Source organism: Balaenoptera borealis (assembly GCF_965194805.1).
Source record: "Balaenoptera borealis genome assembly, chromosome: 9".
NCBI classification, from domain to species: Eukaryota; Metazoa; Chordata; class Mammalia; order Artiodactyla; family Balaenopteridae; genus Balaenoptera; species Balaenoptera borealis.
In genome coordinates this window covers 41,183,180-41,207,642 of record NC_138873.1, presented here as the reverse complement: position 1 = coordinate 41,207,642, position 24,463 = coordinate 41,183,180, and the positions used below count along the sequence as shown (strand labels likewise).

General features: G+C 34.2%; 1 long non-coding RNA gene across 1 annotated transcript in view; it reads left to right on the top strand.

Moving 5' to 3' along the window:
• The first annotated feature begins 12,525 nt into the window (after positions 1 to 12,525).
• Positions 12,526 to 24,463, top strand: part of LOC309635314 — a 127,615-nt gene continuing 115,677 nt past the window's right edge. The window contains exon 1 of the long non-coding RNA XR_014248757.1: positions 12,526 to 17,556. This is a non-coding gene — a long non-coding RNA (uncharacterized lncRNA). The remainder of the gene's footprint in view (positions 17,557 to 24,463) is intronic.

Below are 24,463 nucleotides of genomic sequence, written 5' to 3'. Positions count from 1 at the left end.
CTTCCTGGACTTGGGTGGCTATTTCCCTTCCCATGTTAGGGAAGTTTTTGACTATAATCTCTTCAAATATTTTCTGGGGCCCCTTCTGTGTCTCTTCTCCTCTGGGACCCCTATAATGAGAATGATGGTGTGTTTATTGTTGTCCCAGAAGTCTCTAAGGCTGTCTTCATTTCTTTTCATTCTTTTTTCTTTATTCTGTTCCTCAGCAGTGAATTCCACCATTCTGTCTTCCAGGTCACTTATCCGTTCTTCTGCCTCAGTTATTCTGCTATTGATTCCTTCAAGTGTATTTTTCATTTTAGTTATTGTATTGTTCATCTCTGTTTGTTTGTTCTTTAATTCTTCTAGGTGTTTGTTCTTTAATTCTTCTGGGTCTTTGTTAAACATTTCTTGCATCTTCTCGATCTTTGCCTTCATTCTTTTTCTGAGGTCCTGGATCATCTTCACTATCATTATTCTGAATTCTTTTTCTGGAAGAGGCAAGGTTGCCTATCTCCACTTCAATTAGTTGTTTTTCTGGGGTTTTATCGTTTTCCTTCATCTGGTTCATAGACCTCTGCCTTTTCATTTTGTGTAACTTTCTGTGAATGTGTTTTTCGTTCCACAGGCTGCAGGATTGTAACTCTTATTGCTTCTGCTGTCTGCTCTCTGGTGGATGAGGCTGTCTAAGAGGCTTGTGCAAGTTTCCTGATGGGATGGACTGGTGGTGGGTAGAGCTGGCTGTTGCTCTGCTGGGCAGAGCTCAGTAAAACTTTATTCCACTTGTCTGCTGATGGGTGGGGCTGAGTTCCCTCCCTGTTGGTTATTTGGCCTGAGGTGACCCCAGCACTGGAGCCTACAGGCTCTTTGGTGGGGCTAATGGTGGACTCTGGGAGGGCTCACACCAATGGATACTTCCCAGAACTTCTGCTGCCAGTGTCCTTGTCCCGGTGGTGTGCCACAGCCATCCCCCGCCTCTGCAGGAGACCCTCCAGTGCTAGCAGGTAGGTCTGGTTCAGTCTTCTGTGGGGTCACTGCTCCTTCCCCTGTGTCTTGATGTGCACACTACTTTGTGTGTGCCCTCCAAGAGTGGAGTCTGTTTTCCCCAGTCCTGTTGAAGTCCATCTCATTGCAGCTTGTCCTTTGTCTTTGGATGTGGAATATTTTTTTGGTGTGTTCCAGTGTCTTCCTGTCGATGATTGTTCAGTAGTTAGTTGTGATTCCGGTGCTCTTGCAAGAGGGAGTGCCATAATCAGTTGACTTTAAATAAGGGAGATTATTGAACAAAATCTCTGTGGGCCTGATATAATCAGGTGAAATGCCTTATGAAAAAAGTTGAAGTTTTTCTGAAGTTAAATTCTACCCGTGGACAACAGCTTCAGTTCATGCCCAAGAATTATAGCCTGCTTCTGGACAGCCTGCCTTACGAATTTCATACTTGTCCAGCTAGCCCTCATAATTGCACAAGCAATCAATCTCTTATACATCACCTACTGGTTCTATTTCCCTAGTTAAACTTTGATACAGGGGCTTCAGAATCAGAATGCCTGATTCAAATTCATAATCTACCACCCACTAGCTAATGTCAAAGCTAATTAAACTCTCAAAGCCTATTTCCCCATGTTTTAAATTCTAATAGAAAGAGTATCTACTTCTAGCATTGCTTTGAAGATTAAGATAATCCATAGCAAAGCTTATTGCATAATATAATACTTAGCACAAAGTACATACCTGATCAATGCTAGCTAATTTATTAGAACATTATTACTTAAAATGAGACCTACAAAAAATAGTTGGACAAATGCTTCCAGCTGAAGAGAGATATCCAGGATGTGGTTGAATTTAAGGGTCCTCATCATTTAAATGGAAGTGGACCCCGTAATTTATATGAAGTCATGAAAGGATGCACTGGAGAATGCATAGATGATAACCAACAGTGAACAAAGAGGGTTATAAGTATATCTATTCCTTTTACATGAAGATTTATGTTCTGTCTTCTAATCTTTACTGATAAACATTTTTCAGTTTCTTAGTGAAACTGTAGAGAACATGATTATCCAATTGTAAATAATAGAAAACCTGGAAATATAATGTAGTTAGCAGAAATATTGCAATGTTTTGTGGATTTAATAGATACAGGAGATGCCCATTCACACTCCTTGGACTTTGCCTTATACTCCACTGAACTTTCAACTGCCACTGTCTGTGTCTTTGTTCCTTAGTGCTTTGTTTCTCCAGTTATGGAAGGTCACTCTGCTCACATGCTCTTGGGAGTCTGGAAGTGCTGTGGAATTAATACCCATTTCCTCACTCCAGTAGCATCACCCAGTGCTCTCTAGAGTTGGTATATTAATCTCCAGCTCCCTTACTTTGGTTCGGGATAATTCTAACGTGTGTGTTTTAGATTGTTTCCCAGAGTTTCACCGTGGAGTTAAGCTCCATTTGACTACTGTGGTGCTGGCTTGATAGCACACACTTTGTTGGCTGAATTTCCTTGTCTGTTTCAAATCTCTCCTACCATTCCCCTTCACCCTTTTAAATAATCTCTCTGCCCTTGAATACACTTGCCTCAAGGTCCGTTTCTCCAGGAACGAATACAGTTAGCCCTCCCTATCTGCGAGTTTGGCATCTGGAGATATGGAGAGCCCACTTTATTCACTGCAGTATGCCATTTTAGACAAGGGATTTGAGCATCTGAGGATTTTGGTATCCACGAGGACTCCTGGAATCAATCCAAGAGCTTTTGTTGCTCTAACTTCTAGTTGATTTAGAAAAACTTTATGAATGTGGACATAGCTTCTTGCCATTTCATAAGTAAGCAATAACCTTATGAGTCACTTTGTGTAACCAAAGAGTAAATTAAAATATTTGATTCCGGTGCTCTTATATACAATAACTGAACAGAGGGACTAAGGTCCTCAACTTTGCATACCCTTGGGCTCTCTTACCATAAGAATACTCCTCTGTTTCCTAAACCTCCACAGTCACTCCCTGGGGAGGGCATTCTCACTCTCATCTGAGACAGAAGATTCCACACAGTATTCGAGGCAATCTGAGGGTTGAGGAAAGATGGAAAAGTCAGGGAGTCAAATAAGTTATGAAGAAGCCCTAGCACTTATCACTGTGATTGATAAACTGTCACCTTGGAAATTGAGTTGAAGGTAATTGCTTCCATTATTTTTCAAGATAGGGACAAAATTTAAATAAGTCAAATTTAACAAATTTTGAGTTACCAGTAAAGGAAGCTAAAAAATCTATATGAAATATTTTCCCGGGAAAAGGCATTAGAATTTAATGACTGCACACGGGGTGATTGAAAGCTTAAATTTACCTAAGAAAAATGTTTTTTAATGACTTCATTTATTTGTTTTATAACCCTGTGAAATTGTCATGTAAAATCTCAAAGATGCGCCTGGGTGTGATGCTGAGAGGCAATTTCCACACCTTAGAACTTCACAATGTAGTATAACCTGTTGTGCCTCACTGCTTAACCACATAATGGCATTTAGAAATGGTATATGTATAACTGATTCACTTTGTTATAAAGCAGAAACTAACACACCATTGTAAAGCAATTATACTCCAATAAAGATGTTAAAAAAAATAAAAATAAAAATAAAATAAAAAAATAAAAACAAACAAGAAATGGTTCAAACTGCCTGGCAAAAATGTCTTGCCATACGCTATTATGGCAACATGTTTTTTTATTTTTATGTCATAAGAAAAAATTTTAAAGAGCTCAGGAAACATCTTAAGTGAATAGCCATAGCAGAATCACCAAGCAGAGCAAGAACTTTAAGTGTATACCTAATAAGGATTACTTTTTCATAAGGCATCGTTATTATAAAACATGCATAGTTTTAAGCTCTTCTAAAACTGTTTCAGAAACATTATTACTAAAACAAAGGCCAATGAGACCACTTAGTGTCATATTATTATATATGTTCAGAGAAATAAATTGATAACTTTTTTTGGTATCCCTGACATAACAGGCAATTATTTATTATATCTTGTTATGGAAGTGGTAAAATATGATAGGGTTTAACAACAAATTGCCTATCTTTATATGTTATGTATACCTCATATTCTTAATTAACCATAAAATGAAGTTATAAGCAAATTTCTAAAATGTTAAACAATAAAACAAAAGCTTGCTATGTGGTAATATAAAATGGTTCATGATTTCATTTATAGGAATAACATGGATCTGAAGAAGTCTGCATATCAAAAATATGTTGAATTAATTGTCAAACATTTGTATTTAGATTAAGAAACACATAGAGTAGAAATCACTTTTAGGAAAAAAATATTTTCATTCAAAAAAGTATTTTTTAATAAAAATAATGTCAAAACAGTAAATGGTCAAAACGGTATAAGATATAGGATAGTATAAGAATGCTCTCCTGCTTAAGATTGACTGCATTTGGGGGAATACTTTGGGCACAACTAAGTAAAGTTTCAAGTAAGTGACATTTGTCTTTGGCTGTTTTCTACCTCCTATACCAGAAATTTTCAATTCTGCAACACAATGGAAACCACATTCGCAAAGCAATTTTCTTATCTAATTGCCAAAAAAAAAAAAAAAAACCCATCTAAGTTAGGAAATCAGCTTTCACAAATGTAAATGAATTATTTACACATTTTTGTGTTCATGACTTCTTTTATTCAATACTATTTTTTGAAATGACTCATGTCATTATATGTAGCAGTAATTTAATTCATTCCATTATTTAAATACCACTTTTTATCCATCATACTGCTGGTTGTCATATGGATTGTTCTAATTTAAATCTGTTGTATATAATGCAGCTATAACTATTCTTTTAATGGACACAAAATTTAAGTACCTACTCAGATTCCCTCAGCTATGTGGCATGCATTTCTCAAGTTTTGAACTGGACTTTGATATCTTTCTTAATGTGGTAAATTTTGCAACACAAGTTAAATTTTTCTTAACAATTATGGGATGATGATTACATGCTTACTTTTGGTTCTGTGTTGATGTAAGATTTTCTATATATTTGCATTTTTTATACAGTTTGTGGTTTTGTGTGGGTCAATTAAATTGGCATTTACCTTAAATATTTTGGGGGAGTTTTTTTTTTTCTTTTCCACTATAGTTTAATTACAAGATATTAAATATATAGCTCCCTGTGCTATACAGTAGGACCTTGTTGTTTATCTATTTTATATAGAGTAGTTTGTATCTGCTAATCCCACACTCCTAATTTATCCCTCCTCCCTCCCTTTCCCTTTTGTAACCATAAGTTTATTTTCTATGTCTGTGAGTCTGTTTCTGTTTTGTAAATAAGTTCATTTGTATCATTTTTTTAGATTCCACATAAAAATTGTATCATATTATATTTGTCCTTCTGTGTCTGATTTACTTCACTTAGTATGATAATCTATTGGTCCATCCATGTTGCTGCAAACGGCATTATTTCATTCTTTTTATGGCTGAGTAATATTCCATTATATATATATATAAATAACACATCTTCTTTATCAGTTCATCTGTAGATCAGTATTTAAGTTGCTTCCATATCTTAGGTATTGTAATAGTGCTGCTGTGAACATCAAGGCGCATGCATCTTTTCAAATTAGAGTTTTCTCAAGGTACATGCTCAGGATTGGGATTGCTGGTTCATGTGGTAACTCTATTTTTGGTTTTTTTGAGGTACCTCCATACTGTTCTCCACAGTGCCTGCACCAATTTACATTCCCTCCAACAGTGTAGGAGGGTTCCCTTTTCTCCACACCCTCACCAGCATTTACTGTTTGTAGATTTTTTGATGATGGCCATTCTGACTGGTGTGAGGTGATACCTCATTGTAGTTTTGATTTGCATTTCTCTGATAATTAGGGATGTTGAACATCTCTTCATGTGCCTGTTGACCATCCGCATGTCTTCTTTGGAGAAATGTCTATTTAGGTTTTCTGCCCATTTTTTGATTTGTTTGTTATTATATTTTTTTTGTTATTGAGTTGTATGAGCTTTTGGGAGATTTTTGCGATTTATCATTACAATCTCACTTACACTCAGTATACACACACACATACACATACTTAGTCACATCTAGTGTATATATTATATTCAAAGTATTTATTTAACGACTACACCTTGACTGATAACAATTACCTAAAAATAGAGAAGCTGTGTGTATCAAAGGGCGTATTCCAGAAGGAATAGAAAGGAGTAATCATCCCTGATCTCAAAAAGCTCCTGCTCTAGTAAGAGAAACAGATATATGAACAAGTGAGCACAATCTAGTGTATTAAGTGTTATGAGTGGGGTATGCCCAAGGGGCTATGGAGACATACAGGAGAAGTATCGTTGATAAACTGGTGTGGGGTTTGGGACCAGAAGAGGCAAGATTCTCTGGTAAAAGTGATAACTGAATTCGCTAGACTAAAGGGGAAGTAAGAAAATTTTAGTGAAAATTAGCAATATTTGAAAAGATATGAAATAGAGAGTGAGAAAGACTAATTGATTCAGGAGAATCTTAGAGTTAATTAATCACTTTAAAATGAAATATAGTCAATATAGGAATGCTGTAGAAAGAATGTAGCATCCAGAAGCTGTAGATTTTACATCTGACTCCATGGGAAAGCCCCTTCTGAAATTTTTAATAGCATGCTATTGAGCTGCATAAACAGTCATGTAAACTTCATTACATAAGTATGTATAAATGCTGACTGTCATCAATTATATTAGTTCACCTTAGGCCCGAATGTCACACTGATAGTACTTTGTAACAAATCAACTGTAATGGTTGTGATTTTTTCAATTTATTTCATATTCATTTGTATTAATGATACTTCAAGTTTTTCAATCATATTTAAGCTGACACATAGTGAATAGCTTCAATGTTCTGTTTTTTAAAGGGATATTTATTGCAGAAAATAAGGATATGTCTTATATTACGCTAGCTACAGAGATGTGTTGCTATCTGCCTATTTTCCAAAGCTGTATTTTCAGAAAGTAGTAGTACACATATAGAATTACTATTGCAAACTGATAAGATCTGAGTTTTCTTGCTGAATATGATTATCTGAAGAATTTTTCAGAAAAGAAAATTTTATTTTCTTTCAAATGACTGTCAGAGGTGTAGAGGGAGAGAGGGATAAATAGGCTGAGAACAGAGGATTTTTAGGACAGTGAAACTATTCTATATAATTCTACAATGGTGGCTACGTGTCATTCTACATTTGTCCAAACCCACAGAATGGACAACACTGTGTTAGCTGGAATGTAAACTATGGGCTTTGGTAGGTAATGGTGTGTCAATGTTGGTTCATCAGTTGTAACAGATGTACCACAGTGATATGGAATTCGATGGTGAAGGAGGCAACGTTGGGTGTGGGGGAGAAGTATATGAGGACTCTGTACTTTCAATTTTTCTGTGAACCTAAAACTGCTCTAAAATAAAGCCTATTAATTTTTTAAAAATTAAACCTCTGCAGATGAAAATTTCAATATTTAAGGTGAAAATGCTGTGGATGGAATTAAAGGAGGATTATATATAGCAAAATAAAATTTTAGTGAATTTGAATACATAACAATAAAAACTATTCAAAATGAAACACACCTACTAAAAAGATAAACTGAACACAGTGTCAGTGAAATGTGGGACAGGTTATTCTGCAGAGGCTCAGGTGAGGTGGAGGAAGATTACTTGAAGAAATAGTGGCTCAACATTAAAAAATATGAGGAAAACTTCATGAAAGAAAATCACAAAATAATTGCTGAAAGCTAGTGATTTTAACAAATGCACTAAATAATAAACGAGTCTTTTAAAAAGACTTTAGTACAAAGTATGTTCTCTAATAATAAAGAAATTAAAGTAAAAATAACAAAAAAATTTCTGAAAAATCTCCACATTTATGAGAACCAAATACCACACTTCTAAATAACCCATAGATCAAGTAAGATATAAAAAGGGAAATTAGAAAATAATTTGAACTGAGTGAAAATGAAATCATATGTTCTAAGGAAGAAAGTTCTGAAATCAATGATGTCAGCTTCAAAAACAAAACCCAAAATACAAACAAAAAAATAAACAAAAAAACTAGGAAAAGGAGAGCTCATTGAATCCAACATAAGCAAAAGCATAGAAATGATAAATATCAGAGTGGAAATCAATAAAACAGAAAACAGAAAAAATAGAGAAAATCATTGAAACCAAAAACTCATTTTTTGAGATTAGTAAAATTGATTAATCTCTAGCTAGACTGATTAGGAAAGAAGAAAGAAGGCACAAACTTCCAATATCAGGAATCAGAAGTCTGGCATCCATAGACATTCTACATATATGAAAATATAATAATGGAATAAAGGAAATTTAGCCAATAAGTTTAACAACTTAGGTTAAATGGACAAATTCCTTGAAAGAGATGAACTGAAACTCTTTAAAGAAAAACCAAGGTAACCTCAATAGTTCTATATTGATCTTTTTTTTTAAACTGAATTTATGGTTAAAAAGTTTTCTGTAATGAAACCACCAGACCACACAGCTTTATTGGTTAATTCAAACAAATCTTAAGGGAGAAATAATATCAAATTTTACGTAAGTTCTTCCAGAAAATTGAAAAGGGAGGACTACTTTTTCACAGCTTATACTATGGAGTCAGCATTGTCTTGATACCAAAACCAAATAAAGACGTTACAAGAAAAGTAAACTATAGATGAGTATCTATCATGTGTATAAGTGTAAAATTTTTCAACAAAAATTTAACAAATCAAATCCAACATTAAATAAAAATGGTAACACATCATTATTCAGTAGGGTTTATCTCAGGAATGTAAATATTTGAAGATCAATCAATATAATTCACCATATTAACAAACTAAAAAATAAAGGTCATATGATCATCTTCATGGATATAGAACATATTATCTGACACAATTCAACGTTCATTCCTGATTTTTAAAAATCCTCTCTGCAAACTGTAAGTAAAAGTAATTCATTCAACTTGATAAAGAGCATCTATACCTAAAACTTACATCACGCTTAATGCTTACAGATTGAGTGCTTCTTCCTAATGCATGAATAAGGCAAAGATATCCACTGTCAACACAATGCAGTAGTGTTGACAGCCATGCAATAAAGCAAGTCAAATGAATTTTTTTAAAAAAACTTCTAAAAAAATTTAAAAAAAAAATAAAAAAAACTTCTAGATTGAAGAGATGAAGTATAACTTCCTTTATTCACAGATGACTAAACCTTTTTATAGAAAGTCTAAAAAAATAGTTACTAGGACTAACAAGTATATCTAGCAATGTTGTAGGATTCAAGACTAATGTACATTCAACACATGAAAATCAATGTATTGCTAATACAGCATATCAACAGAGTAAAGGACAACCCATGGGATCATCTCAGCAGATGCAGAAACAGCACTTGGCAAAATCCAACACACTTTCATGATAACACACTAGGGATAAGGCACCTTCTCGATCTGAAAAAGAACATCTACAAAATACCCACAACTGACAACACATCGAATGGTAAAAGAATGAAAACTTTTCTTCTAAGATCAAAAGCAAATCGAAGATAACTTCTCTAACCACTTCTATACAACTTTGTACTGGAAGTCCTAGCCAAGGCAATTAGGCTATAAAAAGAAATAAAAGACATCCAAATAGGAAAGGAAGAAGTAAAACTGGCTCTATTTGCAGATGACATGAACTTGCCTATATAGAATCCTGAGGAACATGTCCACATACACATGCACATCTAAATCATTAGAGCTTACAAACAAATTCAGTAAGGTTGCAGGACACAAAATCAATATACAAAAATCAACTGTATCTCTATACACTGGCAATGAATAATCTAAAAGTAAAATTAAGAAATCAATTCCATTTATAACAGCATCAAAAAGGAATAAAATGTTTAGGAATATATTTAGCAAGAGAGATCCAAGACTTGTACAGTAAAAACTACAAAATGTCAATAAAGATAATTAAAGAAGACCTAAATAAACAGAAAGAAATCACATGTTCACAGATGGGAAAAATTAATATTGTTAAGACACAGCAGTATTTCCCAAGTTGTTCTATAGATTCCACCTAATTTCTATCAAAATTCCATCTAGGTTTTTTTTGTTGTTGTAGAAACTGACAAACTGATTTTAAAATTCATATGGAAATGCAAGGGACCCAGAACAGCCAAAACAATCTTGAAAATAAAGAACAAAATTGTAAGACTCATACTTTGCAATTTCAAAACTTACTACAAAGCTGCACTAGTCAAGACAGTGTGGTAGTGACTCAATGATAGATATACAGATCAATAGAATCATATGGAAAGTCCAGGAATAAGTTATTATATTTATTATCAATTGATTTTTGGTAAGAGTGCCAAGACCATTTCAATGGGGAAAGAATATTCTTTTCAAGGAATGGTGCTGGGACCACCAGATATCTATGTGCAAAATAATGAAGTTGAAAATTTACCTCACACCATATGTAAAAATTAGCTCAAAATGCCCTTAATGACCTAGATGTAAAAGCTAAAACTATAAAACTTTTTAAGGAAAATATAGATGTAAATTTTTGTGAACTTGAATGAGGCAGTGGTTTCTTAGACATGACATCTAAAGTACACACATCCAAAAGAAATAGGTAAATTTGACTTCATCAAAATTAAAAATGTATGTGCCTCAAAGGATAGTATCAAGAAAGTGAAAAGAAAGTCCAGAGAATTGGAGAAAATATTTTCAAATCATATATCTCATAAAGGCTTATTATCCAAAATATATAAGCAACTCTAATAACTCAACATTAAAAAGACAAATAAATATAATTAATAAATGAGCAAAGGATTTGAATAGCTATTTCACCAAAGAAAATATGCAAATGGCAAGTAAGCTCATGAAAAGATGCTCAAGATTGTTGTTCATTAGGGAAATGTAAATAAAAACTACAATGATATACTACTTCGTACCCACTAAGGTGGCTATAATCAAAAAATGATGATGACAAGTGTTAGTGAGATTGTGGATAAAATGAAACCCTCATACGTTGCTGGTCAGAATGTAAAATGATGCAGCCACTTTGGAAAACAGTTCAGCAGTTCCTCAATGAAGAGTTATATGACTTAGCAATTTCTCTCCTAGTTATATATCCAAGATAATTAAAGACATGTTCACATGAAAATTCATAAATGAATATTCATAGAAGTATTTTCATAGCAGCCAAAAGTGAAAACAACCAAAATCTTCATCAGTGGATGAATGTATAAACAAAATTTGATATGTCCAAATAATAGAATATCATTCAGCCATAAAAATGAATGAAGTGTTGATACAGGACCACTTGCGTGAACCTTGAAAAGCATCATGCTAAGTGAAAGAAGCCACAGACAAAAGGTTGCAAGTTTTATGAGTCTATTCATATGAAATGTCAAGAAGGCAAACACATAGAGAAAAGAGAGTAGGTTAGTGAGGAAGTGAGGGTAATTGCTAATGGATGCAGGGTTTAATGATTGTATTTCTATATGAAAAACAAACAGCTATAAATTGAAAAAATTTAAATATCATTTACAATAGCATCAAACATGAAATAATTAGGGTAAATCTGACAGAAGATAGTAAGACCTGTGCACTAAAAACTAAGAACGATTACGTAGAAATTAAAGTAGATCTTAATAAATGCAGAAAAACACCTCATTAATGGGTTGGAAGACATATATACGGTAAAGATGTTAATTTTCTCCAAATTGATCTGTAGATTCAATGCAATCCAGATCAAAACTGCAGCAGACTTTTTTAAAATATAGAAATTGTGAAAGTGATTTTAAAATTCATATGGAAATGCATCAAATTTATAATAGTTAATACAATGAGAAAAATAAGGACAATGTGGCAAGAGCATTACCTGATTTCAAGATTTATTATCACGGTAATCAAGATAGTATGGCACAGCTGTAAAGAATTGTTGGAAACTAAACACATAATTAATGACTGAAATTATTTCAGGAGATACCAAAAGTATGGTAGGGAGAAAAAATTATAGATGATGAGGGGTCACTCTTCCAGTCCACTGGAGAATGTAATGTATAGAATTTCAAAACAAGTGTGAACAGGGGTAAGGACTTTTCTTTTTACTAAAATTACCAATATAGAAATGATTATATAGAATTAATAAGTAATAAAATCATGTGTCTGCTTAATTTTGAATTATGTACAAATATTTTCAAAAGAAATTACACAATTATTTTTTTATTATGTTTTATGAATGCTGGTCAGGTTGGCCAGTTGTGCTTTAGAACACGTTTCCTTCTGGTAAGTCAATCATGAATGCTATCCTTCTTTTTTCTCCTTCCTCCACCTTTCCCATTCCTCTTCCACTTCTATATCCACTCCCACTTCCTCCTCCTCCTCCTCTTCTTTAACTCAAACTTTGTTAACTATATTTTTCATCCTTTTACTTATTGACTGGTTAATAATATCATAAATCAAATATTGGTTTACCATGTGTATACTTTAGGGAAAGATGAATCAATTAAAAACACTGTGAGTTGGTCAAATTTTATGCATTCCTGCAAGATCAATGTCTTCTTGGTAAATTAGGCCTCCTTCACAAAACATAGATGAATCACTATCTAATAAATACTTAAGGGATTGCTGCAGTACACTGTCTTCATTAAATTGCTCTTTGTGATGGGCCCTTGAGATCTGTGATTCTAAGAATGTCTATTAATTTAGAAACATTAAGAGCTTTAATGTCAACAAAAGTAACTAAAACATTTTTGCTTAGTACTGCATACTGAAGTAAGCAGTTAAATGATATGATTTTAAAAAAATAGTTGCCGTAAATGTAATTGGAAATATTCTTTTAATATGTGCAAGGTACTTTGCTAGAAACTACTAGCAAACACTGATCGTAAAGATAATACCTTCTAGAAACATGGTCAAAGTGTTTTGTTATGCTAACTCATTTTGTCCTCTTTACAACCATTAGCAACCATTATTTCCATTACTTATGGGGAATAAGGAACAGAAAGATTAAGTGACTTTCTCAAGTTTATACAACAGATGTACTGAGATTATATAAAGAAATAAAAGCAGCCTTATTATTAGGTAGATTGCGTCCCTCTTAACTGTTATTCAAATGTGACTGGAAATGGTGTAAATAATGACCATCTCAAAACTCATATATCTGAAATAAGGATAACCTCTTTTGTTTTGTTCAGCAGACAGCAAAATTAGCTCAGGCTGGTTTTTTTCTTTGAAATAATTGTAGAGTTAAAGAAAGTTACAAAAATAGTATAAAGAGTCTCATATATCCTTCATCCAATTTCTCCCACTGGTGACACTTCATACAGATGTAGTACAACATCAAAATCAAGAAATTGACATTGGAACATTACCATTAACAAGGCTTTAGACCTATTTAGTTTTCAACATTTAAAAATCTGCATTCCTGTTTTTGTGTATATATGTGTGTGTGTGTAGATCTATGCAATTTTATTCTGTGTATAGTTTAATTTATTCCATGTATTGATTCATGTGCCACGTATAAGTTCATGATTCATATCAATGATATGACAGGCTACAACCAGTGTTTTCTTTTTATCTTTATCCGTTGTATACAAGTCACCCGACTAGTTCCATCACCTCCAAATGAGGAAATGTTTTGCAGGAATCTCATTGCTCAGCCCTGCTCTTGGACTCATCTGTCTTGGTTTACTAACTTGGAACACAAGGCAGAAGTTGGGTTTCCAAGTCCTTTTTAGGAAGGGAAGCCCTCTTCTTTTATGCAAACCAGGGATAGAAATTCCTAAATAGTGGGAAGAAGAACTTTGTCCAACTCAATCATATAGCATGTGCTCATCACTTCCCCTGGATACATCAAGGGAACTGTTCCAACTCTACTTGAGTCTGAGCACAGTCAGATGCCCTGCATATCCAACTACACCTGGAGCACTTCTGTTTGGATATCCTAAGCCACTCTCAACTCACCATTTACAAAACAATACTTCTCAACTTTGCTCTTATGCTTCCTTTTTTTCAATATTTTCCATTACAGTGAAATACACTATCATAGAGTTAACCACAAACCTTGACAAATAACAGATTCCTTTTATTTCAACCTCTGCTTCTTCCAAATCTAATTCATTGCCAAATTATGGTAACTCTATGTCCTTATTATCTCCTAAGTCTACTCCCTTGGCCACATTCTCTCAGCTACTGCCATATCTCAGGCCCTTCAAATTTTTTTTATCTATATGATATCTTTTGCCTTTTAATTGACCTTTCTGTTTCCACAAAGATCTAATGTTTCTCTTATATTCCACTCTGCTTTCAGACTGAATTTGAATAATACATGGCATTGGACACATTCTCCTATTAAATGTCAGTCATTAAGTTCACCGTAAATATAAGATACAGTTCAAATTCCTTAGAATCATATTTACGGCTCTTTATAATTTTACCATGCCTATCTCTTCAGTCTCATTTCCAACCCACTCCCTTCCCAGAGCTAAGGTGCCTATGAAAGTCAAACTACCAGATGTTCATCAAATGTGGAATATTCTCTTGCACTCTAACACCTTTGCAAATACACATTCAGTTCTTCCCTCTACTTAAACACCTCCTTAAATAACGGACTCCTACTCATCTTTCATAACTAATAAAAACTCTTCCCCCTTCTAAGAAGCATTTCATTGTTCCCACTCCACACAGTTAATTCACAATGCTTTTGATACATTTTAGAATTACCATACTGCATTATACTTTTCACCTTACCATCTGAACTGGAAGACCCTGAGAACTATCTTTTATTTCATTTCTATATTTCAAGTTATTCTAGATATAATTTTCATGAATATTTGTTGAATGAATAAAGATGTTATAACTAGCAACTAAAATTATAGAGTGCAACTGCTGCCAGTCTCTACAGTGACTACGTGAATAATTTGAGCACTTAGCAAAGATATTTTTCTGCCTCTGTCGCCTCCCATCTCTCTGTCTGAATATGAATACTGTGGAGACTAGTGAAGGAGACATTTCTAAGCTCATGATTTGTATTCTTCTAGGGTCCCATCCGCTTGAATATTACCAAGAGGATAATATTCAAGGCTAGGGAGAGGGAAAGACATATTTAGTTTTTAGATTTTTCAGCTGCAGTGTCTGTTCACCATTTCTGAAACATATACTAAGCCATAAGTGTACTTGTTTAGGTGAGTATTTGATTTTGGTTTTTGAAGCTGTAGTTATATGAGAAAGAGTAGAAATTGTGATGTTGGAGAAATATAGACCGATAACTCTTGTTATGCTAAGCCAAATAGAATTTTTGCAAATTTGTCTTAGTTTGACAACTTAAAATAGCTAGAATGTAAGAAATAATTACAAAACCCTATAATATATTTAAAGTCACAACATGCAGTGTCCTTACCAAAGAAATTAGAACAGTAGAGTAACTAGTACTAAAATTTACCTCCAACTTTCTCCTCCACTGTGACAGAAAATCCATTTTAGTGTGATTATATTAAAAGAGCTATACAGTCTAACAAAATAAGTTATTCAGTCCGCAAGAAAATAAATCTAATGAGAATATATACAAATAATTTTCAAGTGATAAAAGTTTATTTAATGAAATGCCAGTTTCTCCTTTCCTAAGGCACCAGTGAAATACCATTAACCTTTGAAAACTGAGTCCAAAAATGCTAACCTTTAAGATTCTTTGAAAATACAGTTGGAGGATAGCTGACTAGCTAGGTACATGGATACTTTGACATGTAGACAGACTACACACAAAAATTGGTTCTAACATGCAAACTGTATTCATTTTTTTGATTTGATTTTTATAACTTTTGTTTTTTTTATATCTATTTGAGAAACCACATTGGGAAAAGCAAAAAGAAAAACAAACAAACCTGAACTGAAAGATACCCTGAAGTAATGGGGAAAAAAGTGATTTGTGGTTAGACCCAGGCACAAAGCCTGTCTCTAACCCATTTCTACTCTTTTACAACTGTGTGACAATGGGAAAATCACTTACAGTCACTCATTCTCTTTAATTATGTTTAATTATGAGCAAAATAAAAGAAAATATTTACCACAAAAGAATTCCAAAAAGAAGACTCAAAATCAATATAAGTCCTCTCTCCTCTTCCTTTCTAATTCTTCTATTTTCTTTTTCAATCAATAATTTGAGTGGGCTGAAGTTTCCTTTATCCTTCTCCACCCAACAAAATAATGTAAAACATGGTAAGAGAATTGAAGAGACAAGAAAAGAGTGAAATAAAGTGTCCACTTTTGATATTTGATTGCTAATAACTTTCAAGATTCAACTTCCGCTCCCTCCATCCACATCTGGACAAAGTAAAGCCTAGCTGTTTCCTGCTTTGGCACCATAAGGACGTTTATACCACATAAGCTCAACCCATACTTGTGGAAAACCCTTATTCCAGCCCCAACCCCTAACCACCATAAAACTCTAAGCCAGTTGCTCCTCCTTACTCTTTCTCTCTCAAGCCATTTTTGTACCAGCCTGGGAACACACTCTGCTTTGCCCAGAAAGCCTCAGCGTATGAGTAATAAATCTTTTCATACCCTCTTGTTATGCATGTGGCTTTATCAATCCCTACATTCTAAACCAAACTTTGGATGGAGGGACCCATCCCATATCCATGGGATGGCCACAACAGTGGACATTGTGAGCAGAGTGTCTGTGTGATGGGAAACCTTCACCATGGCTCTTTCTTCTCTTGCCTTGGCTTGTTGATCTGGCTCTGCTGCCTGCTGGTCAGCATGTACTTTGAGATGCTGCATGCTGAAAAGCTTGTGCTTTTTGCTGTGCTGCTTTGTGCTGCATTTGCTGAGTTGTATGGAGCATCTGTTACAGATTAACCAACCCAAGACAAAATTTTCAAACATTTAGAAACAAGAATATGTGATGAGAGTCCACTTTAAAGTGCCATTGGGTTAAACGTTTCATTCCAGACTCATATCTATTTCATATGTATGTATACATGTATATATGTATTTCTCTTTAATTATGTTTAATTATGAGCAAAATAAAACTTATCTATATTTCTCATATATTATCTCCTTTAGGAAGGCCCAAACCTTCTTGATAGTAACCAAGGCACTCATTTCACTTGTTAAAATGCACAATGTTGGATTCATAAAAAAATAATTTATCAGCCTCAGGCTACAGGGGTCATAGAGTGCCATAATGCTTTTGTAAACAAATTCAAATTTAATTAAATTAAACATGATGTATTTCATTTATCAGTAAATCTTCAGGAGTTAATTGTAATAAAGAATCTGACTCCAGTTTTGATGTTTAACTCTTGACAGGTTTCAAGCCTATCACACCTCCTTCCCTGCTATACCACATCTGGGCAAGCTGATAAGAAAGCCTCAGTGTGCTCTCTTTTGGCGTCAGTGGGAAGTTCAGACCATACGATATGAGTTTGCACATGTGAGAACATTTATCCCAGCCCACTTCCTCACCACTATAAAACCCCAAGCCAGTAGCCCTTCCTTGATTTTTTTTTTTTCTCAAGCCATTTTGAGATCAACTTGGAAGTCAGCTGAGCTCTCCCAAGAAAGCCTGGTTATGTGAGTAACAAACCTTTTCATACCCTCTGGGTGTGTGTGCAACTTGCAAATGAAATTTTGAGTGGAGAGTCCATCTCACTTCTTTGGGCTAATCACAATAGGATAAATAATATCATTTTCATAAAGTGTACTTTGTTGGAAAGGGAATGTTTGGTTGCTTTTTACATTGTTTTACTTTACTCCTCTTTTCTCTTTTCCTTTCCGTTCTTCTGTTTCAGGAAGGAGATTGAGACTGATTCTTTCTTGACTGCCCTTGTCTTTTCTGCTGTTTTCCCTATCCCACCTCAACCCCATTAGTGGAAGACATAGAACAGCATTTTTAAAAATTGAAGTATGGTTGATTTACAATGTTCTGTTAATTTCTGCTGTACAGCAAAGTGATTCAGTTATACATATATATATTCTTTTTTATATTCTTTTCCATTATGGTCTTTCTCAGGATACTGAATACAGTTCCCTGTGCTATAAAGTAGGACCTTGTTTATTCATTCAATATGTAATTGTTTTCATCTACTAACCCCAAACTCCCAGTCCATCCCCCACCCCCTGCCCTTGGCAACAACAAGTCCGTTCTCTATGTCTGTGAGTCTGTTTCTGTTGCGTAAATAGGTTCATTTATGTCATAGTTTAGATTCCAAAGATAAGTGATATCATAGTATTTGTCTTTTTCTGACTTGCTTCACTTAGTATGATAATCCCTAGTTCCATCCATGTTGCTGCAAATAGCATTATTTTGTTCTTTTTTAAGGCTGAGTAATATTCCATCGTGTGTACGTACCACAGCTTTATCCATTCATCTGTTGATGGACACTAAGTTGTTTCCATGTCTGGGCTATTGTGCTTAGTGCTGCTATGAACTAGGGGTGCATGTATCTTTTTGAATTACAGTTTTGTCAGGTATATGCCCAGGAGTGGAATTGCTGGGTCATATGGTAATTCTATTTTTAGTTTTTTGAGGAACCTCTATACTGTTTTCCATAGTGGCTGCACCAACTTACATTTCCACCACCAATGTAGTAGGGTTTCCTTTTCTCCACACCCTCTCCAACATTTGTTATTTGTAGACTTTTAAATGATGGCCATTCTGACCAGTGTGAGGTGATACCTCACTGTAGTTTTGATTTGCATTTCTCTAATAATTAGTTATGATAAGCATCTTATCAAAGCACAGTGGTTTTAAGGTGTGGTCCAGCAGCATCCGCACCACCTGGGAACTTAGAAATGCAATTTCTTGAGTTCCACCCTAGACCTGTTGGAGCAGAGATTTGAGGGCAGGGGCACTTATCTTTCTGTGTTTAAACAAGTCTTCAAGTGATCCTACTGATCTTAAAATTTGAGAACTAATGATCTCAGAGTACAAGAGAGGGTCTTTTGAAAAGATAAGGAGTGTGTCAGACTGGCTGTGTTTCAGGGTTCTCACATGGCTTGTGGGATCTTAGTTCCCCCACCAGGGATTAAACCCATGCCCTCGGCAGTGAAAGCACAGAGTCCTAACCACTGGACTGCCAGGGAATTCCCCTGGAATTTTCTTTCCATGTTTGTTCTTAAGATGTCAGAGGTAAAGTTTGGAGGGTAACTTTGTTTACCTTGAGATCTTAGGTTATAATAAAAAGAAGTTTTGATGAAAATGATATATTATCTACCACAAATTTGTTCTGAGTGTAAAAACTAATGATGCAGGATAAGAGATTGGCTAAGAAAATGCAGCCAAAGCCTCCACTTATAATAAAGAGTTCTTTGGCCTGGACTGCCCTTTGTGTGCATTTTGTGTTGTGTATGGGTACAAACAAATGCACACATATACAGTACACACCCTGGGAAATAAATTGGCAGGAAGTGGTTGATTTGTTGTCCTGCCAGCTCTCTTTCCATCAGAGACACAATTAACAAGCAAGATGGAATAAATTATTTCTAATATCCTCTCCAGGTTCAAAATTTGAGGGCCTGTTAATAGTATTGAAGTTTTCATCCTATGATCAGAGAGAAGGTCTCAGTCCTTTTTGCTTTCCCACTTTTCTGTGGGTCAGGTTTTCTGCTACAGATATATTTTAAAGAAAACTTTGGTCATATGTTTACATATTTTTTCCATTAGCAGAATCTTCACAATATTGGTATAAATGGAATTTTTTCTACTACTTTCTGTAATTGGATTCTTAGGGGAAAAACTGCATTATAATTAGAAGATTAATCCAGTGGTTATCAGAAGATATTCTTTAATATGAATAAACATGTTGACATTTTGTTTGTTTGTAACCTTATATTTTCATGTCGTTTTATATTCTCTCTGCCAGGATTTTATGAAGATCAGGATTTTTCCAGCATATACTTTCTTTCTTTAAATTTTTGGTTTTGTAGCGGTCTACAGTATTACACTAATTTTGATAAGTAAAAAATAAACTTCTGAGAAATAAAATACCCTAAACCTTTGACAAATTTTGTGTATGCAGATTTTTTCGGCTATCAAATTATCATGATTCACGGAAATTAAAGAAGTTTAATTTACCAAGAACTGACATATCCAATGATCTCTAATTTTAATGTTTTTTTAGTGGATAGTTGATGTGATTGTCTTTCTAATTTTTTTTTTTTTTTTTTTTTTGCTTCTTTATATTCTCCTCTGTTTATTCCTTGATTTCCTAGTGAAAACTGTGATAATTTTAAGGAAGCATTTTTTCCTCTATAATATCTCATTTATCTTTCTATTTCCAGAAACTTAAACACAAGCACTGTACATAGTTGACCACTCATTCCTTTATGGATGAATTCTTTTAGATTATCATATTAGTATAATGGGATAGGGGACTATTTCCTTAGGCTGTGAAATAATATTTCTATTCATTCTGAAAGTCATTTTTTCCTACTAGATTCTGTAATTTTTCAATAGTTATCCATTAAATCCCTGGATTGGGTGTCAGAAATTCTTAGTTTTTTTAAAAAATTCTGTGTGAAGATGAAGTTTAAGTCTCATTAAGGAGGACTCATGTGTTCTAAGAGTAGTGAAGAATTTGCACTCAATTCTTGTTGACTCTCACTAGAATGGTCCTAAGGCCATGAGAATGGAGCCAAGCTAACTAGTCATCATGGAATTGAATTGTATCAAAGCAAGCTCCCTCCTCCAGGCTAAAGAGCAGCAGGCCTAGAGGCTGACTCAGCTTGAGCCAAGCTGGCATTAATTAGTTTTGAGCTTTTCTGGACCAGATGATCTCTGAAGTCACATTCAATTTTGAGATCCTTTTTTGAACTTGTCATTGTCATTGATAATATTTTAAAGTATCTTAATACTATTAAAATATTATTTATAAATAATTGCTTACTTCAGGTTATTTTTGAAAGATGGTTAATAATTTGGATTTTGTTCTGGTGCTTGGCTTCATTTGTAATTAATGACATGAATAGAGAGTGCATTGAGCTTCTAATTGTCTTATGTGCTAGGAATAAGATTAAGTATAGCTAATGTAAAATTAAAATTACAGCCCTTACCCTTAAGGAGTTTACCTGTTGACAATTCCACTTGCAATAAAGAGCTAATTTGGGTACTATTTACACTTAATGCTAGTAGTTATTACTAATTAAAGATTTTTCTTCTCCCTACCTAATCTCTACCTCTCAAGCCTCTGCCACACACCTTCAAATTAAGATTCTGAGTTTTTCTCATCTTGTTCTATAGTATTCACTAACAGGGTATTAATTTCTAGAGCTGTTTTTACTTCTCTACCTGTAGGGCATAACTATAGGGTTTACATTCTAAATATTGTGTGTATATGTGTATAATCTCTAAAATTCTCTCTGAGATAATTTTCATTTAAAAATGAGGGAAGTGTTAATTACAATCACAGGATTTATCAGAGTGCATGTAATTGAGGCTTACCTTGTGTATGGAAAATGTATGGGATAGAAACCATGCCTATTGTCTTCATAATTTTACCTCAGGCTTCTTGTATAGGGCATTATGCCTAGCAGGAATTCATTAATTATCCACTGAATCGATTCTGTTTGTTTACTTCTCATTTACTCTGTAACTCTGTGCAGTGTGCTTCCCTAGTCCATAATACCATTAAAAGTATTCTTGCCATGGTCATTTTTCTAAATCCAAGGGAAATTTTTAAGGTTCTAAGTTATCTTACCTTAATTAAAATGGTTTGAAAGTGTGCTGAGGGTGTCTGCCTTGAAATTTTTACTTCTTTGATTTACATAATGATACTTTGATTTTCTCTCTCTCATTTTTCAATAATTCTTTATCTTCTTCCCCTCTTTCTCTGAACATGCTGATCATGTTGAAGTTCTACAGAGTTCCACTTCCAGTCCTCTTCTCATTTAATCTCACCAAAAGTATGCCAAAGTTTTAATACCCTTCGACATGGTGATGAATCTTAAGATAGTAATCTTCAACCTAATTTTCCAAAATTATATGTCCATCTCCCCACTAGATATCTCCAACCAGATAATCCAAAGTATAGTATCATAAGTGTAATGTGTATAAAACCAAACATTTTATCAATTAATAACCTCCTTCTCTACTTTAAATCTGTTTTAATTCTATGTTCCCTTTATCAGTGAATGTCCCAGCCTTTCACTCAGCTTTAAACATCACAAAATCAGAAACCATCATTTAGTTCTCCTTTTTACTCATGTAATCAGCTACCAAATCCTATTGATTCAATCCATTTAGACCTCCTTAATTTGCCCAATTCTTTTTATCTCCTCCAAAATGTTAAGGACTATCATTCTCAATTCTCACTGAGATTATAAAAACAATCTCCTAATCAATCCCATACCTCTAGTCCTTACTCCCTTCAAATAAAAAAAATATGATATGCCACGCCTGTTTAAAATCCTTTAGCTATTTCTCATTACCTGTAATAAAAGGTAATGAGACTCAGTTCTTAGACTCTTGCCTAATTGGTGACTGGTTTCTCCATCACCCCATCTCACCACTAATTTCTTCTTTGTTATAGCACAAGGCATGGGAACTATTCCCAGTCCCAGAATGTACACTATACCAGTCTCCTCTCCAGTGGTTGCATATGCTTCCTTTCCCCACTTGGATGACTTCTATTTATCCTCCAGAACTGAATCATCACCTCCTCCAAGAAGCTTCCTCTAAGGTTGTTCTGCCTCTGGGGTTCAGCTTTGGGGAACCCTTTATATGTTCCAATATCATCTGTTGTAGTTCTACCATAGAAATTATTACACTATATTGTATCGTCTCTGTTTTTACCTGACCTTTCCAATACCCAATTATATTGAAACTACTTGAGGTAAGAATGATTTAGCATTTGTGCAGCCCAATTCTTGACAGAATACAACTCCTTAATGATTTTGAATGAACGAGTGAATGAAACCATAATCTGTGTCCCATCAGAACTTCTTTCTTAGGAGGTATATTCTGGTTTCTCAGTATGCACATTGTACGCTAGCATCTGTGGTTCTTATTGTTTAAAATTCACTATTTTCTTTCCATGTGGGTGCTTGATTTATGCTTTCAAAACTTCCCTGGTAGTCCAGTGGTTAAGACTGGGCTTCCAGTGCAGGAAGGGTGGGTTCGATCCCTGGTGGGGGAACTGAGATCCCGCAGGCCACAGGACATGCCCAAACAATAAAAAATTTAAAAAAAGGAAATCTAAAGTGTGCTTTCTATGGATACAAGGTAACGTAGAGGAAAGTTTTTAACTTTTCCAGATGAGTCATGTTCTATTTTTTTCTGTGCCGTGGCCATTCATTAAATGACCTCTTTTTCTCTGAAAATGTTTATGCTCCTACATACATATTCCTTACTCTACCTAGAAGTTATATGTAGCCTAGTAAATTGTGTTTTGTGAAATTCATTTAATTGGCTTGGAAAAGTTGGAGGTGACTGTCACAACGCTTTAATTTAGTTTCTACTGGATGTTTTGGCTATAATGGAAAAGTTAACAAACTCAAATCTCAATATTTCATTACCGTGTGGTGGACAAATTTATGAAATACAAGATTAGGAATACAATGGAGAGAGTCAGAGGTTGATTCTAGATTTAGGAAAGGGAATTCATGGCTTTCTAAAATTATGACATTAAATTTGAGGTTTCTCTCATCTCTCTTTTTTATGTGGGCTCAACAAAACAATTGCTTGGGCACGCACAAAGCATTATAAGCTACTCAGTACACGAGAAGTACAAAACATGAAATCATAATGTTTTCTTGTTTAGTATAAATGATTGAGAGGTATTTAAAAATGTTTCAAGTTACTGTGAAATTCACTACCATTATTGTCATCACCTGTTTAATGTTTCTTACTTTTGGGAATGATCCATAAATTATAATATTTAAACAATGATTCCACTAATATTCTTAGCAATTTTCTATTTTAGGTGCATTAGACTGAAATTAATTCTCTGGAAGGGATTTACATGTATATATTTATACATCTTCTCCACATATATTTCTCTTTTAGGTGGTCAAAGTAGGAGCATTTATTTCTGACATGGAGCATATTGAGCCAATTTTAAATGACTCTGATATTTAGAAATGTAACTTATTTTATATTTAATTTACTGAATCCTAGAATAACTGGAAGATCGGATATAATGGAGAGAATTAGTGATTATAACTTCTGAAAAAGATGTAAATGTTCCTTTTTTTTTAATTATACAGAATTCTGGTACATGAAGCACTTTTAATTTATAGAGTTATTCTTGGGCAATACATGTCACATTAGATCTGTTCATTTCACACAGGAATTATTGTTATTATTACATTGTCTTCATAAAGAATGTCACTCATTATTTCACTTAAAGTTTACTCCCTGAGAATACTGAAGGCCATGATCTATAGACAGACAATGAGAATAGTTTAAGAAAGTTAGTTTTCTTTTAGATGATATTTGAAAAGCAGAAACGAAAGAAAATAAGGGTATTTTTATCTAAGTTAC